An 18,421-nucleotide genomic window follows, 5' to 3' on the forward strand; every position below is an offset into this window, starting at 1 on the left:
TATAATGACAAGCTGCAGTGAAGCTAATCCAACAGTGGCTGATTGAGAGTGGAAAGTCTGAGTCCAGTAGTTGCTCAATTCACATGGTTGGATGTTGTAGCTGGTATTCAGTAAACATTGAAATCCAAAATAATTGGAATCTAGAACCAGTGAAGGAATGGACTTCTTAGCAAGACTAGAAAGACAAGCAGGCTAAGAGACTATTTTCTATACCTTTTAAACTGTAGATGCTGTTAGGTTTTCCAAAAAAAACATTTGATTTGTTTGTTTGGTTTTGGTTTTATTTGTGTTTTATGTTTATTTGTGTGTGTGTGTGTGTGTGTGTGTGTGTGTGTGTGTGTGTGTGTGTTATTTTTTATTCTTATTCTTTTTTGGGCGTGATGATGCAGGGTGCATGGTTTCTCTGTGTAATTGTCCTGGCTGTCCTGGAACTTGCTTTGTAGAGCATACTGTCCTTAAATTCACTTAGATCAATTTTAGCCACCCCCCAAATTGTGCCGTGATCAAGGGCATGTGTTATAACTTCCAAGCTGGAAGGTTAGCTTTTTGGCATCACCTTTTATCTGTGTGGCATAGGCTCAGGGGTAGAGTAGTTTTCCTTAGAGAGCAATCCTATTAAATGTCTCTTTGAAGAGACAAAGAGAGCTGCTTTCCCTCTCTCCTTTTCTGAAAAAAAAAAAGAGATTTAGTTTTAAACAATGATACCCTAATAATGTGATTCTTCAAATAAAATCCACAAAACTTACTCCTTTTAAACACTGCAACTCTAGAAGATTCGAATGATCAAATAGACCCAGCCTCCAAGTACTTGTCACAGTTGTGAATTGCTCTCAACTGAAACTGTACAACAGCTTACTCCTGGCAACCTCAACTCAGTGATTTTCTGCATTCACTGCATAGTAAACTCAATTTCCTAAAACTATTAAGATGATTTGTTGATTTTCAATTTTTAATTTCTTGTTGAAGAATGAGAGACAATGTTTAAGTTTTACTTATGTGGATTTAACTTTTATTATATGAATTGCCCATAATTTTGCTAGGTTGTCCATCTCTTTTGCCCTTCAGTACACCATGTTTTATTAAACATCACTGTAATGTGATTTAGGTCAGGACCCTCTTGCTGTCACTCAAACCTTGTTGCTCATTATGATAATAGAGCTTTGGACAGGGCCCTATTATCTCAATACATTACCACATTCGGTGTCTCAAAAATTCCAGTTATATAATATTCTTTATTTATCCCAGCCTTACAAAATCAGTCATTGTGGTCACAGTGAGTAAGATGTTCTTCTTACCAGAGCATTCAATATAAGCAATGTGTGTAAGGATCATCCAGGGAATTTTGTGAGCTGCTAGTTTTCCACCTAGTAAATTCAGGTTTCTATCTTTCTTATTATCCTGAGCTATTTTTACATAGAAGTTCTTACATTGCAACTTCATTTTCACTCTTGTGATTTTCAGCATAATCAAGACTTACTCAAACATGTATTGGAAATACCTCAGGTTCTGTAGGTGATAAATGCTTATCTTTCCTTCATTTTATTGAGCAAATTTTTCTTCGTCTAAGTGTGAATGTTCTCCCTATCTAGGATAAAGGTGCCTGGTTCTCTCACTACTGGCTATACCAATACATGGTGAATATTGTAATTCCTTTCAAATCCCTAGCCATTATGTGCCCGACTGAAGTCATTATTGATCTGATAAGCTGGAGTAGAGTTGTCAATGCTTTGACAAACAGCAAACCCTTCATCGTCTCTAAGGAAAGAAGTACCAGCCTTTAACAGAGAGCAGTGAGCTACTTCTGAAAGATCTACATCAGATCATTGGATTTTACAAAGTCTTAGCTATTTGAATCCATATTGGACATTTATAGTTGTCAGGTTACATTACTTACAAATCACAACTTTGAACTTGACTAGATTTTGCAGAATTGAAAATTGTGTCTTCTGTGAAATCCACCTAAACTCATGATTGGATCCTAGGTTTTCCATTGTTGTTATTTGTTAGTAGTACAGAAGATCTGCTGACCTTTTAAAAAAAAGCTTTCAGTGAAGCACCAAATTTAATACTTGATAATCTATTAGTACTGTTACTTTTCCAAAACACAAATAACACTGAAAATCTTTAGGAGAATTTCACCTGGGGTGTAACAGTCATCATTATGCAACAATTCATTACCAATGAAATGTTAATGATTTACATCAATGCAGGATCCAAGAGTCTAGTGTACTTTATCTGCCTTATCAGTTAGGGTAAATGAGTTAATAGAAACATCACTCCAAAGCCTGATTCCTAATTTCCTTCTTGTTTGTTTCTTTGGACATAGGTGCTTTAGAAATCATGCAAAGAAGTCTGTGAGAGAAAGTACTGCATGTAGTTTTATTGAAGGTCTCTAGGAAACAACATTAATAAGGGATAATCATAGTAGGACTGAACATTAGGTTAAGCAGACGTAAATTATAAATAACATACAAAATATATGACTTCTGGAATTTAGAGATGGCTCCGTCTTCTGCCCTGCTAGCTTGAAAACTGGAGTTTGGATTGGATTGTGAGAAACTAAAGAAGACAACTCATATCTACTCCAATCATCTATACATGTGCACATTTACATTAATGCATATAAACAGAGACAGGTGGGGGGAGAAAAAGGGAGACACACAAACACACAGTGCCTTGACGGCTAATCTTAAGAAGAGATTTTACAGTAGGGAATTGCACTTTAAGCATGCCTTGAATTGTGATATAAGCATTTGTCTCATACTAATGAGAAATTGGAAAAATATTGGACAAGGAGCTTTACATCTTTAGGGGTATTTATTTAAAGATAAAATTCTGGTAAGAAGTACAGTTACTTGCATTTTACAGATGCATTGGGTGGCACACAGAGTCCACGCACTATTCCCCCAAAGAGTGTGCTTTTGTTTTAGAGCTGTGCTTTGAACCTCACATTAATTTAAAGCAAAATTTAATAATATGTGAGAAATGTATTATGATTTGGACTTTTCACCTCTGATCTATATCACATTTCAGCATTGTATCATCAACCTCTATACATCTCTGAGGATCCTCAGAAAAGACTATGCGCCTCACTTGGAGAATATTTCAGAGGGACTCAAACCCTGAAAATACTGTTGTAATTTGTACAATATTAGAATTTATATAATAGTGTGACTTAATACTAAAGATTTTTCTATTTATTTATTTAAAATTTCCACCTCCTCCCCTCCTCCCATTTCCCTCCCACTTCCTCCACTCTCTCTCCCCCTCCCTCTCCAGTCCTAAGAGCAGTCAGGGTTTCCTGCCCTGTGGGAAGTCCAAGGTCCTCCCCCTTCCATCCAGGTCTAGGAAGGTGAGCATCCAAACAGAGTAGGCTCCCACAAGGCCAGTCCATGCAGTAGAATCAAAACTCAGTGTCATTGTCCTTGGCTTCTCAGTCAGCCCTCATTGTCAGCCACATTCAGAGAGTCTGGTCTGACCACATGCTCCATCAGTCCCAGTCCAGCTGGCCTTGGTGAGCTCCCATTAGATCAGTCCCATTGTCTTAGTGGTGGTGGTTTAGACCATTACATTTAGTAAAGTTAGAAGATTTACTTTGTGTTTCTGTCACTGCCAGTGTCATCCTCCATCCATTTTAGGTTGGTGGAAGAAGTTCAGGTACCCACAAGTTCTACTTGATTTTCTGGCATAGAAATAATGATTCCTAAGTTTGCCATTGCGTCTCCTCTATTATATCTGTGTTTCTTCTGAAACTGAAGGCTCATTCTCTTTTTTACAGGGCATACTGTAAAACATGCTAATTAAATACAGAAGTGTTAAGTTTTGAAATACTCTATTTTCAATCCGCATTAAGTATATGCTGTTTTAGTTTCCAGATGAGTGCTTGTGGAAGAGCATTACTGTCCATTTTAATCCCAAGTTGATTCAGTGGAAAAGATAACTAAGATGCTGGGCTGACGGTTGTCATCAAGTGCTGCAATTTAAAGACCTGTAATGGGAATGGCATCAGCTAGAGCACTTAAAGTCTATGCATATATCTCAGATAAATAGAATATAAAAAAAGACAAGGGTAAGAACTTCACTTACCATGTACTACTCCCTTGAGATCTAATGTGCAAGTAGAAATATTAAGTTAAAGGAGAAGAGTAACACAGAGTATAGTCTAACACTTTAGACGAAGTTTAGAAATGTAAATTCACGTTACCTGCCTAGGTAGCCTTCCAGGTCAGTTGGAGGATATTAGATAATCTAGTGGGGACTATGTACATAATAATGTTAGTAAAATCTGATCCACTCCCTGATGGGTTCCTTGCATTGATCTGTCAGCATTTTGCAAATTAAATCAAATGAACACATTATGATAGTAAATGATAAAATGCCTTGTTGAGTGGGAAATTTTGAAAACCTTGTGTTTCACTATTTTATGATTTACATAAAATAGGTTGATTTTATGAATAAAGCTGTTTATTTCTTCCACGTTTGTGGTGAAACTCTTAATGTTGAGGAGAATATAAAACTCTAGCTGCTAGAATAAAATAAAAATGGTGATATTCACTTTTTCTTTTCGTGCTCCCATCAAGGAAAATTAATGGCTTTACTAACAAGTTATTAGACTGCTTTATTTTGTTCAATCCATTTATCTTATTTTGGAGACAGAATCTCATTCATTTCAGGGCCGTATGAAGCTGCAATGTAGCCAAAGTCTTTCTGCTTCTACGTCCCGGGACTTAGGTTACAGGTATACATCACCTGGCTGGCCTACAGTTACTTTAAAGGAAGCACTGATAAAGTCTACCGAGAGTATCAATTCTCCAAAGTTATTTGTTCTTTTACTTTGTTTTCTTTCTCCTGCTGTATGATATTCCAAATTTTACTTTCACTTAAATCCACTTTAAGTGAATCAAACCAGTTGTTAAAACATTTTTTCTCTTAAACTGTGGATCTTTACATTTTCTTCGAGACCCTTTAATTAATTATGTTTTATATTTTGAATCTTGACTTAGTGGCTAAGGAGAAATAAGCAACTAAAAGTTTCTTTAAAAATTAACAATATTAATGATAGAACTAGAAAACACCCAAAAATTTCAATGCTTTTCGCTTTTTTCTGTGTTATCAAATGATTGTGTGATATTATTTTCATTTTCTATTGCCACTAATTAATTCCAATGCCTTTCTAATTCTGTGATCTGAATATGTCATATAGTCCATATATCTGACTGAAGATATAAAGAAGAGAAAAGTTTCACTTGATAATTCTAGCTTTTTCAACTTTACTCAGGAGCAAGTTAGAATCAATCAGACCTACCCATTGGTACCTCTGCTTCCATGACTAATATGTTTCTCTTGACATATCAACTATAATAATACTAGTGTTTGGTGCCTGTCAAGTTAGCCACCAGGTTTGGGATACCTGAGGAAACCCCATTATTATAATGACCTTGCAGAGCTAGAGAACAGAAACCTTTCATATGATTATATTTTAATTAATGTTCTTAATTTATAGTCCATTAATTATTAATTTGTATATAAAGAAATCACAAGGAGTTTTTTAAACTCTAGTTATGATTGAGGTTGGCTTCTTCAAAACTGAAGATTGAGAGGTATCACAATTCACAAAGATGAGGTCAAAAGATTTCATCTTGGTATACACTATGATAAATGACTCTATGAGTCACAGTTGTGTAGACTGCAGATACACAATATATGGGTAGACACATTAGCATTTAATACTTAAAGACAAGAAAACATGAACAACCCATCTCTACAACTGTACTTAAGGGACATTCAAGGATGCCCTGTTAGAAGATAAGAAAGCAAAGGGCAGTAAATCCCTCAGCAACCTTAGCTTGGAATGACAGACAACACTTTTATTAAAAATTCTGAGAGAGAAACTATAGGTTCAGAAGGGACAAAGGCTTTTGGTGAACATTTTCTTTGAGACCACAACTGCACACTCTTTTCCCACTTATGAAGACACATATAAGAAAGCATATATTGACATAATATACAAGATGTACACACACGTATTCTTATGTATGTATTTACATGTAATATTTATATGTTTTTGTTATCATTGACTTGAACTAAGTGTTCATTTCAGAAATTTATGAAAAGAGGAACATTTCCTGATTTCTCCTCCCCTGTTGAGGTACTGGGGTTCACACTTGATCATGTTAATCTGTCACTCTCTTCTGGACTGTCTTCCAGGCCCTTGGTTTTTGGAAAGCAAAATATTGCCACCAAGCTCCCTTAGGTCTTGCACTAGATAATGCAATCCAAGGTCCCTACAGACTTCCCTCTGTTTCCTCAGGGCCGGGCTTACAGTGCTAACTGATTTGTTGAACCTTAATTGAGTAGATATCAATTGATAAGCATTAATTATAGAAACTGGTGACGTAGAGAAATAAAAAGAAAATAAATATTTTCATTCCTTAACATAGTGCATAAATCTGTGATTGAGGTAATTGCTGCTTGAGGTTATTTTATTATCAATTATTAATTGTTCTTATACAGGCATTTATATATTTGCTCATAATATACTATGATTTTATTTGGTTTCCTCTATTATTGGGTCTTGTCTCTTTCCATCGTCCCTTTCTCTCCTCTATCTTCCTTTCCTTCCTCCACATGTGTATCATTTCCTTTTATGATTTTATATACTTACCCCCACTAAGTTTTACACATGAGAAAAGACATAATAGTTTTTTTTGAAAGCTAGAATATTTCAATGTGCTTAAAGACCTCCAGTCATATATAATTTCCTACATTTTCTTGATTAGGAATCATGCACATATATAGCTACCGCATTTTCTCTTTCTACTCTTCAGATGATGTACAGCTAGGCTGATATTTATCATAGTGCTATGATAGACATGAGTGTATAGGTTGTAGATATCTCTGAAGTAAAGTAACTTGGACTCTCAGTTTCATACCCAGAAAAGCTGTGAATGATAGAAATGGGAGGTTAATTTTTTTATAATGATTCATATTGATTTGAATAATGGCTACACTAAATTTTGTCTGAATGAGCTGTTAATATGGTCCACACACCACTGTCTCTTCTCTAGCACTTGTGGTTTTCTTGATGATTGATTGATGATAATTGATTTCTTGATGATGATTCCTTTCTGATTGAAATAAGTGTAGTTTAATGTCCGTTTCCCTGATTGTTAAACTTTTGAAAATAATTATCTTCAGGTATTGACTGGTTATTTTTACTTCTACAATTGAAAATTATTCAAACCCATTGTCCACAGTTTCTTGATTGTATTCATTGATTGGTTAGTCTTATTTATTTGAAAATTACTCAATTCCACTGTGCCTCCTTTCTTGATTGTATTATTCATTCAGTTTTTCCATTTATTGTATATTCTAGCTATCAACCCACTATCAAATGACAGTTGGTAGACTACCTCTTCACTCAGCTGATTTTTTTCCTTAAGAAAGTTTTCAAGAGCACAGACAAGCTGTTTTAAAATTGGCTCAGAGTTGATATATTAAGTTAGTAAGAATCCAGGACAGCTTTGAAAATTTCAGTAAAGTGTAGCGGATTTGCGAGTTATATCATTTTGTTAATCCTATTCTATTGATGATTTTTGGTTTAGTTTGGGGATGTAATTTAATTTCTTTCAAAATATTTAGCACTACAACTAGTGGTACAAAAATTAACCTCTCTTTGGACAATATGTACAGCAGATAAGCTTTTTTATTCTATTGTGATCATACAAACATTTTTTGAGGGGGAAAGAGATTTGTTCAAATTTTACCCAGCATGTTCATAAACATTTATCAAAAGGCTAGATGGTTCTGAACATTACAATCCGTAATTAATTCCATGGATCTACGGAAATAACAGTTTGACAACTCTTTTCAAAATTACTTATGTTAAGAACCAGTAAACATCAAAAAATAAGAAGTCACAAGCACAAGTTAAAGAAAGGAATGGTCTCTAAATCTTCCATGACGATCAATTGAGACCTGGGGGCATGATGAGGGATGTGCAGTGTCTGTGCCTGCAAGGCATCAGGATGCTTTTAGCAGTTGCCTGACTACTTGCATTCCAAATAATGTAACAGCCACTGGGACCACATCATATCTCTGCTTTTTACTTTCTCATTGCCATATCTTATCTTTTTCATTTTTGGAAATTAGTTATTTACAAATAATGTAAGTTGGTGATTAATGCTTGATGACTAGTGATAAAAATCAACCTAACACCAAATATTTACAAATAACAAAATTTCCCCAATTAACATTGGAGGCACTTGGAAGGGATTTTTCCCTCATCCCTTAATGTTATTTATAAAATCTCTAATGTAACGCCCAGGATGTTCCCTTTCAGAAAAATAGTACAACAAAAAAGCCACACAGTACAGCTGTAAATGATAGAGAATAGATTTGATGCTGCAGCAATATTTCTTTAAGCAGACATGAGCTTACTGTGATTGTGAAGAACTTTATTTCTCATGACATGAACCTAGAAGCCATTGTAGCTATTTCCTTATACTCCAATTATGTTTCATTTTCAAAATGTAAAATGAATATTGGTTATTTAGATTTTTGATATAAATACCAAATAAATATCTAAGGTGTACAAATTTATAACATACTTCTATGAATAATTATGCATAATTATTTCCCACTATGAATAACAAAAAATATTTTCATGTTATAAAGAAATGAAGATTAAAGTATTAGCAGTAGATACTAGGAAAATAGTTAAATACAAAAGAAAAAATGGTCTTCTTACCCCCTCCCTTTTTTACTTTGTCCATTGCCTCTTTTCATTTTCCAGAAAAACTATAAAGAGAAAATCTAAATTAAATTTACCATTTAACAAAATCAGAGAATTCACTGGTAAATGACAAAACTTGCATGTCATCATAAAGGAACTCATCAGGTCTTTGAAAATCAGTGGCATACTATTAGAATTCCCAAGAGAAAAATCACAGGTGAGATAGAAGTGATTCAATTAGTAGAAGAAAAGTTGATAAAGAAATTTTCAAACATTAAAAGGATCATGTCAACAGTATGAAACTCAATTACTTTTTTAATAAAACAAAAAGCTGATATGATGGAAGAAATGCCACATCTGACTCAAAATGAAATAAGCAGTGTAACTAAAAGGATAATCGGTAAAGACATTGTCAAAAACATATCCCCTGTGTTAGTGTAGGTTTCTATTGCTGTGAAGAGACACTATGAGCTCTTAGAAAGGAAAAACTTCAATTGAGACTGGCTTACAGTTTTAGTGGTTTGGTCCATTATCATCATGATGGAGAGCATGACAACATGCAGGCAAGTGTGGTGCTGGAGTAGTAGCTGAGAATCCGGCATCTTGCAGGAAACAGAATTTCTACAGAGATAATGGGTGGTATCCTAGAAAAAGGAAAACTCAAAACCTGTCCCAACAGTGACACACTTCCTTCAACAAGGCCATACCCAATCCAGCAAAGCCTTACCTCCTAATAGTGACATTCCTTATGAACTTATAGGGCCAGTAACATTCAAACTATCACATCTCCCAATCCAGATAAACCTAAGATGAACTGAACTCTGAATTATGCTAAAAAATTTGAAGGGTAATTACTATCAATAATTTGAAAAAAAGATAGATAGAACACTGAATTATGCTAAAAATTTAAGAAATAATTATTATCAATCATTTGATAAAAATGAGAACAACATCCGGGTGATGGTGGCGCACGCCTTTAATCCCAGCACTCGGGAGGCAGAGGCAGGCAGATCTCTGTGAGTTCGAGACCAGCCTGGTCTACAGAACTAGTTCCAGGACAGGCTCCAAAGCCACAGAGAAATCCTGTCTCAAAAAACAAAAACAAAACAAAACAAAACCAAAAAATGAGAACAACTTCATTCTGTGATATCAACATTATTTATCAAAAATTGACAAAGATGGTATAAGATAAAATTGCTGTTTGCCAAAATTTCTGATGGCTACCAATGCAAAAGACTCAATAAAATGCTTATAACTATAATATTACAACAAGTAAAGTCAGCTGTTCTTCTTGGCTCAGTGGCCAAAAATGGAAACTACATCTCACAGTAAAAATTCATCTACAAAGGAATGGGGAGATGTCTCAGTTGGTTTAATGGTTTGAAAGATAACGATCACAATAGGCTCATATATTTGAATGTTTAGTCACTCAGTTAAACTCTTTGAAAGTATTAGCTGTATTGGGAGGTGCTTGTGCCTGATCCAATCTCTCTCTCCTGGCCTGCAGATTTGGATATATTGCTCTCAGCTGTTGGTCCAGTTCCATGTGTGCCCCTATGCTTTCCAACATGATGAAAATGGATGAAATCTTTGAAACTGTAATCAAGGCCCCATAATTCAGTACTTTCTTTTATACTTGGTTATGTTATCTCTTCAAAACAATAGAACAGTGACAAAGACCGTTGGCAAAATATTTGACTCCAGAATATAGTTAAAAACCCAAGCTGACACAAAAAAAGCAAGATGATATGCTATAATCCCAGTTCTTGGAAAGCAGAGAAAGACAGATCTCTGGGGCTCACTTTTCAGTCAGCATAGCCAGTTCCAGACCAGTGATGGAGAATGTCTCAAAGGTGACAAGAAAAAGAATTGAAATGTTTTATCCTTAAGGAACAATACTTGTACTTGTGTCTGCCTCTATACAGTTGTACCTACATAAACATACACATGCACACAAATTGCCTCAATAACCAAAAGTCAGTTAATATATTACAGATATCCATAAAGTAAATATGAAAATCTATCAGCGTCTCATTAGATAGAGAAATATTAATTGACAATGTCACAATAGGAGCCTTTCATTTTTAGGAATAATGCCAATGAAACCCACAGTCAGCATCATATTGAATTGTAGAAGACTGCTTGATTATTCCATGAAAAAGACTAATGTCTGTTCTTGGTACTATACACTAATCTATTATGTACTTGATGCTCTCATTGGGTCATTAGGCAAGTTAAGGAGAAGAGATTCAGACTTGAATAGAAGTAAATTATTCAATTCTGAGATAAGCATAAACTTATGTGTGGAAAAAATCTTGGTGAAACAAATAAGTCAAGTTGTTAGAACTAAAAAAATAGGTTGAGCAACCACACTTCATGTTTGCACATGAAGTAAAATATATGAAATATAGTTAAGAAAATAATACATTGCATGATACCCTCAAAATAATAAAAATACTTCAGGTTTTCTGTCTTCTCTATGTCTTTGGCCTTCTGTATAGTGCTTTTTAAAATCTAGAAGTTCAGAGAAGCCTGAAGATTGTCATTTGCTCTGTGAACTGCTTTAAAATAATGGAAGATGAGAGACTACACATGAAGTGTGAAATTCCTGTAGTTGGAATAAGAGTGTTATTCATAAATCCTTTGCAACACATTATACTTGCTATCATTTTATTTCTAAGTGGAACACCAAAATTCCAATACATTACTTATAATGGTACTGCATTCCTCTAAAGTAACTTTGGAAATCATGGCTGACATACTTGATACCCAAGATTCATATCTGCATATTTTCTTCTCCATAACTCTTGAGAACAGAATACACTAATAATGACAGAAAATCTTGTGAGATGAGACCTTTCAATTCATTTTGGATCCTGGTTAAGAAAGTGTTATGGATGCCAATTTTGTCATGGGCAAGACTCTAGGCACAGCTACACTTCCTGTTGTTTTTTTAAATTTTTTTTCTATGAAAGTCAGAGAGGAAGTAATGTTACTTTTATGTCTAAACAAGTTGCTGAAACAATCTTGAAATGTCTCTTGAAGTTATGGTATTCTCAGACTTATGGTTCAGAATAGTCATGTGTGGCAAGAAACAAACTTTCAGAACAGAATGAAGAGAAACTAAAGTAGAAAATGAAGAAATGAATGGCTTCAGAAAAAGAGAGAAGGGTTGCATTTTAATTTGATGTGCCCGTTGACCTTTCAGGGTTCAGAGGTGAAGTATTACCCACAGTGGATTCTTTAATACAGGGAAGACTGTGCATGAATCAGGACTTTTGGATTGTGCTGTCTTTTCAGAGCTTTCTAGATCTATATTGTATAGGACAACTCAATTTTGCAGAGAAAGAGTGATAGGATATTGATGAAGAACTAATGTAAAGTATCAGCCAGGAACGTATCACTTCTCATACCACAGACAATTAAAATTTATGCCACGTCTTTAAGGAAGAAAAAAACCCCTGGTTAATTTATCTCCTTAGTGAATTCTTTTGCATGAAAAGTAGAAGAAACACTAAATCAAAATAAATTAATACTTGAGTGGTTTAAAAGTGGTCAATGCTGTGTGGTATCTTTTGAGTCCTTTCACATGTCTCTGAGTCTAATTCAGCATGTTGGAGATGGTGTTTGATGTTTGGGCTAAAGTCTTCATCTGAATTATAGGGAAGCAAAATTTTCAGGGAAAATGTTTCGAAATATTGTGAAGAAATCCTCTTCGTTCCTTAAACTATATTTGGTATAGGGTTTTTAATATTATTACCAGCATTTTTCATGTTTCTGTTTCCAAAAATAGACTTCCACAGGGGAAGAAAATATAATACATTATAGCAAAGTATATTGGATAGCTCAGAAACTTTTGATGAGTCCCAAACATCCAAAGACACTGACAATAAAGATGCTAAAGTAGAGTACTAAAATGATTTCCAAGCCAATTGGGTTCAACAGAAGCTGAAAGCCTTGGTGAATGACTCAGTTTTAGTCAATACATGAACTCTAGAAAGGCCCAAAATTTCATGCTGCTCTTGGATATTATTTAAAGAAGTTAAAGAGCTAGATTGACATTTTGATGACTCATTTTCACCTTTCAAGACCCACATCAAATACTGAAAAGACTACATGCCCTTGTTCTTCAACACAATGAACAGCACTGATATGCTCTAAGAGTCCATATTTGAAAGCACTAATGTCAAAATCTGTTTCATTGTTCTGTTTCCTCTATGATTTGTAAGACAAAAAAAAATTTTCAACAAGATTTTTCTAAGTAAATCCACAGCAAAAGCAGTGTTATGGAAAGAGCAAGTACTTTGAAATTCTATGAAAACTACAATTAAAGGAACAGTTAAGATAGTCTTACTGACTGTAAAGGAATTAGCTAATACTCAGAATTGCAGTGGTTTAACTGAATGAAAAGCAATACTCCTGTTGTGATTAGGAGCTGCGGGGCTGCTTCCCCAGCACCCCGGCCACCTGCTAGATTATGCCCAAAATAACAACACACAAACTGTATTCATTTAAACACTGCTTGGCCCATTTCTATCTAGCCTCTTCTCGGCTAACTCTCACACCTGGACTAGACCATTTCTTATAATCTGTGTAACCCATGAGGTGGCTTACCAGGGAGATTCTAGCCTATGTCCATCCTGGGTCTGAGCTTCATCACACGCATCTGGCCAGGCCGGGGGAGCATGGTGTCTCCCTGAGGCGTCTGCCCCCGAGAGAAGAGCTGTTGAGTCTGAGCTCACTTCCTCTTCCTCCCAGCATTCTGTTCTGTTTACTCCACCCACCTGTTTTAACCTATGAGAGCCAAGTAGTTTCTTTATTACTTAACCAATGAAATCAACAGATTGATATATGACACTCCCACATCATACTCCTATGAATTTGTTAGATGGAAAATGATGTTGGTTCCATTACCATATACAAAACAACAGTTTCCATCACTATGGATTTTCTAATAAAAGAATAGGAGTATGTACTAGATTTTAGATATGATTTGTCAGCCTTCATTATGTGTGCCCTTTTTAAGCATATAGCTTTTTAAAAATATTCAATACTTCAAATTAAGTTAGTAAGGCTTCCCAATGTATCTGGATGCTATTTACTTATTAGATTTCATGTCTGATACCTTATTATTTATTTATGTATTTATATACACACATATGAATTAGACACACATATTCAAATTGCCATAAAAACTATGAAAATAAAAGCAATAATTATCTAAACAAACATGGTCCCTTTTAAACTTCCTGGCTGCTGAGGTTGCTCAAAGTTATACATTCCCATCTACAGATGTGCATCTAGGATCCACAAATAAGAAAGATCATGTGGTATTTGTCATTCTGGGTCTGGACTAACTCACTAATTTATAATCTTTTTTAGTTCTATCAATTGAGCTTCAAATTCCATGATTTTCCTTTTTTTTACACAAGAAAAGTATTCCATTGTGAAAATACTTCACATTGTCATTATCCATTAATCAGCTGAAGGATATTTAGGTTGCTCCTATTTACTAGCTGTTATGAATAAGTTTGGTGTTGTGGGAGCTGCAGGCCTCTTCCCTGCAGCCCAGCTCCTGGCCACCACCTAGCTTATGCCCCGAAATAACAACACACAAACTGTATTCTTTTAAACACTGCTTGGCCCGTTAGCTCTAGCACTTACTGGCTAATTCTGATATCCCTATCAACCCATCTCTAATAAACTGTGTAGCACTGGTCTTACCAGGAAAGATTCAGCATGTCTGACCTGGCAGCTTACTTCATCATGTCTGCCTCTAAGAGAAGCTGTATGGTTTCTGTCTCAAGCGTCTTACTCACTTCCTCTTCCTCCCAGCATTTTGTTCTCTTTACTCCACCCACCTATGTTTTAACCTATGATGGCCAAGCAGTCTCTTTATTTTTTAAGCAATGACCTTCCTCCATCAAGTGGGCATTGATATGGCTGAACAAATATATAGAGTAGGAAGTTGACTCCTCTGGATATTTCAAGGGATCTTATAGCATGATTATTTGGTAGACCTAATTCTAGTCATTATACAATGAGGAAAACAAAGTACAGGCACAAAGAAACTTTTTTTCCAATAGAATAAAAAGCAATAATCAGCATGAAATTCAAAACTCATGAACAATAAACTAAACAATATCCTGTTAGGACAAAAATATGAAATGATAGATTTTTGTCATCTGTACTTCAGACAATATGTTAATATTTAGAATATATTAACAACTAAAAACTCAAGCACATATAAAATCATTCCAATCAATGAATGCAGGAAGAAACTAAAAAAATGTTGTTCAAAAGAAACAAAAGCATAAACATCAAATATATATTTTTAAAGTGTTAAATGTCTTTAATAATCAGGGAAACACAAAATAAAGTTGCAATGGGATTCCTTCCCACCATATTCAAAATAACAATTATGATGATAATAGACAGTAACTATTATAGAGCAGTTAAAAAAATAATTCTCACAATATACTGGTGGAAATGTAGAATTCTCCAGATACTGCTAAAATTTATATGAAGCTATGGAAACAATCCCAAATTATGATTACTATAGAATCATATGACAGAACAGGCATGGTAGTCCCAAAGGAAACTATATTAACACATTACAGAGAAATTTTCATATCCATATTTCTTTTTCACACATTAGTAATTCATAGGAAATATAGCTAGCATAGATGTTCATCAGCATGTGAATAGCCAAGGAAATGCAAAAATGTATATGGTTTGGATATTAGTCAAATATTGGATATGAGATTCATATAAATCTTTCCCCAATTTGCAAGCTGTCACCTTATCAGAATGATAGTGTCTTTTGTCTTGCCATTTCTTGACATTCCATTTATTAATTCATAATCTTAGTGCCTTTGCTAGTAGTGTGGTTCAGAAAGTCTCCTTCTGAGCCTATGGTTTTAAGGCTATTCCCCCACTTTCTCTATAATCAGGTTCAGAGTTTATATGTTGATGTCTTTGAGCCACATTGATTTGAGTCTTGTGTAGTGTAGGTGGAGAATGTTTCTTTTTTTTCTCAGCTGCCAAGACCCAAAGTAATTACACAGAAACTATATTAGTTACAACACTACTTGGCCAATTAGCTCATGCATATTTCTAGAAGACTAATACATCTTAAATAAACCCATTTCTATTCATCTATGTATCACCACAAGGTCGTGGCCTACCAGTAAGTTTCTGGCAAGCTCTGGTTAGTGTCATTCTCCTTTCACAGCTACAAAGCTCTTTGGCTTTGCCTATTCTTTTCTACATTTCTTTTTAGATTTTCCTCCTGACTTTATTCTGTTATGTCATTGGTCAAAAGTAGCTTCTTTATTAACCAATGGCAATCAAACATATTAACAGCATTCAGAGGGAAATCCCATATCATCTCCCTATTTCTGTTTAAACAAAAAGGAAGGTTTTAACTTTAAGAGAGTAAAATTACATATAACAGAGCAGATATCAAGCAAGAATTTCAGCTACAATATTTATATCTACTTTATCTTTTATCATAACTAAGGAAAATGATAGCTATAACTATCTATTCTCAATTCCATTAATGACCACAGAAGGATATAATATTACCTAAGTTAACAAGAAGTGAATTGTAAGCAACTTCCAATACTCTCAAATTTACAGAGCCATCTCACTCCTGGATTATCACCAAAAGTTCTTTTGTAACACTGGGACATCCATCTTAGGCTATGGACCCATAGTATCTGGCAGACTTTTTCACAAAGCAAGAGATTTCAAAAAGAGTTCCTCCTATATTAGCAGATTGTCAGTTACTTTCTTCTGTGTCCTGCAGAATGTCTTGCAGACTCATTAATCAGGAACCCTGAAGGGCTGTCTTACCCCCTTTAGGCAACTTCAGCAGTTATTTTTCTGTGGGTACAGCATGTCCAGTTTATACAGCATACCATAAAGCAGTCGACACAAGACAAGTTTCTTGCCCAAATAGCTAACAAACTCCATAAGAAGATGCTTTGATGCTCATTATCCTCTTGAAATAGATTGGTGTTGTCAGGAGCATATGTGTCTCATTGTCATAAGAATTTCTAAGTTTTTTTTGTTTGTTTGTTTTTGTTTTTGTTTTTGTTTTTCGAGACAGGGTTTCTCTGTGGTTTTGGAGCCTGTCCTGGAACTAGCTCTCGTAGACCAGGCTGGTCTCGAACTCACAGAGATCCGCCTGCCTCTGCCTCCCAAGTTCTGGGATTAAAGGTGTGCGCCAATACCGCCCGGCAAGAATTCCTAAGTTTTTAAAACATTTAAATGCCATATTCTGTAAGTCTTTGATAGGTTTGAAGAATACCTATCCATCTGAGACATATCTCTATACAACTAGAAAACCTAACTAACATTACTACAAGCTTGATTATTTTAGATGACTACCTGTTAACCTGTATTTCTTAATTATACATTATATTTATAAATGAGCTACAAAAACACAATACCTTAATCAAGAGCAGAAATATGCATATGACAAAATTAGCCTTAGATTTGTATCAATAAACCAAGATGAATACCCATGAAACATAATCATCTCTAACTTGCTGATGTGGGAGTCCCCTATGTATTCTGTGACTACTATTAATAAATAAAGAAAATATTTTGGACCTATAGCAGGGAAGAACTTAGCTAGGCTGGGAAAACTAAACTGAATGCTGGAAGAGAGAAGATAGTCAAAGGGAAACCATGTAGCCCTGCCAAAGACAGATGGAGGAACTTTGGCCAGTATGCCACAGACACATGTTAATATACAGATTAATAGAAATGGGTTAAACTAAAGAATAGAGGTAGGCAGGGAAAACTAAGCTAAATTCTGGGAAAAAGGAGGAGGAGAAGAGAGAATCCATGAAGCCCCACTGAAGACAGATGCAGGAACTTTAGCCAGTATGCCACAGCCAGATTAATGAAAATGGGTGAAATTAATATGTGGGAGTTAGCCAGCAGAAGGCTAGAGCTAATGAGACAAGCAGTGATTTCTTTGATAGAGTTTCTGTGTGATTATTTTGGAGCTAAGTGGCCAGGAGCCAACTAGCATATTTTTCTGTAGTAATGTGAGTGGCAGGGCTACGTTCCCAGCACCCCGGCTGCCTGGCTAGCTTATGCCCCGAAATAATTACACGGAAACTGTACTCTTTTAAGCACTACTTGGCCCACTAGTTTCAGCCTCTTAACCCATTTCTAATAATCTATGTAGCACCACGAGTTGTGCTTACCAGGAAAGATTCTAGCCTACGTCCATCCTGGGTTGGAGCTTCATCGCGTGTGTCTCAGAGAGCAGAGCTATCGCGGGAGACGGGAGCATGGCACCTCTGAGCTCACTTCCTCTTCCTCCCAGCATTCTGTTCTGTTTACTCCTCCCACCTATGTTTTAACCTATCAGGGCCAAGCAGTTTCTTTATTGCTTAACCAATGAAATCAACAGATTGATATATGACACTCCCACATCATTTTTTCTCCAACAACTTATCCCCCTTTAAATGCAAACAAATATTTCTAAACAATATTTAGCAATTTGGGGGTAATTATTTCCAAACTGCTTCCTGCTTTTTGTTGAATGCATTCATGGATACCTATCATGGTCTTGGGTCATCAAACCTAATTAGTCTGGAAGGAATCCATAGGTTCTCATCCTCTGTGGAAGCAAATGCAAAACCTCTCCCAAAGCAACATATCCTT

The sequence above is a fragment of the Microtus ochrogaster genome, unplaced genomic scaffold (assembly GCF_000317375.1).
Source record: "Microtus ochrogaster isolate Prairie Vole_2 unplaced genomic scaffold, MicOch1.0 UNK9, whole genome shotgun sequence".
Classification (NCBI taxonomy): Eukaryota; Metazoa; Chordata; class Mammalia; order Rodentia; family Cricetidae; genus Microtus; species Microtus ochrogaster.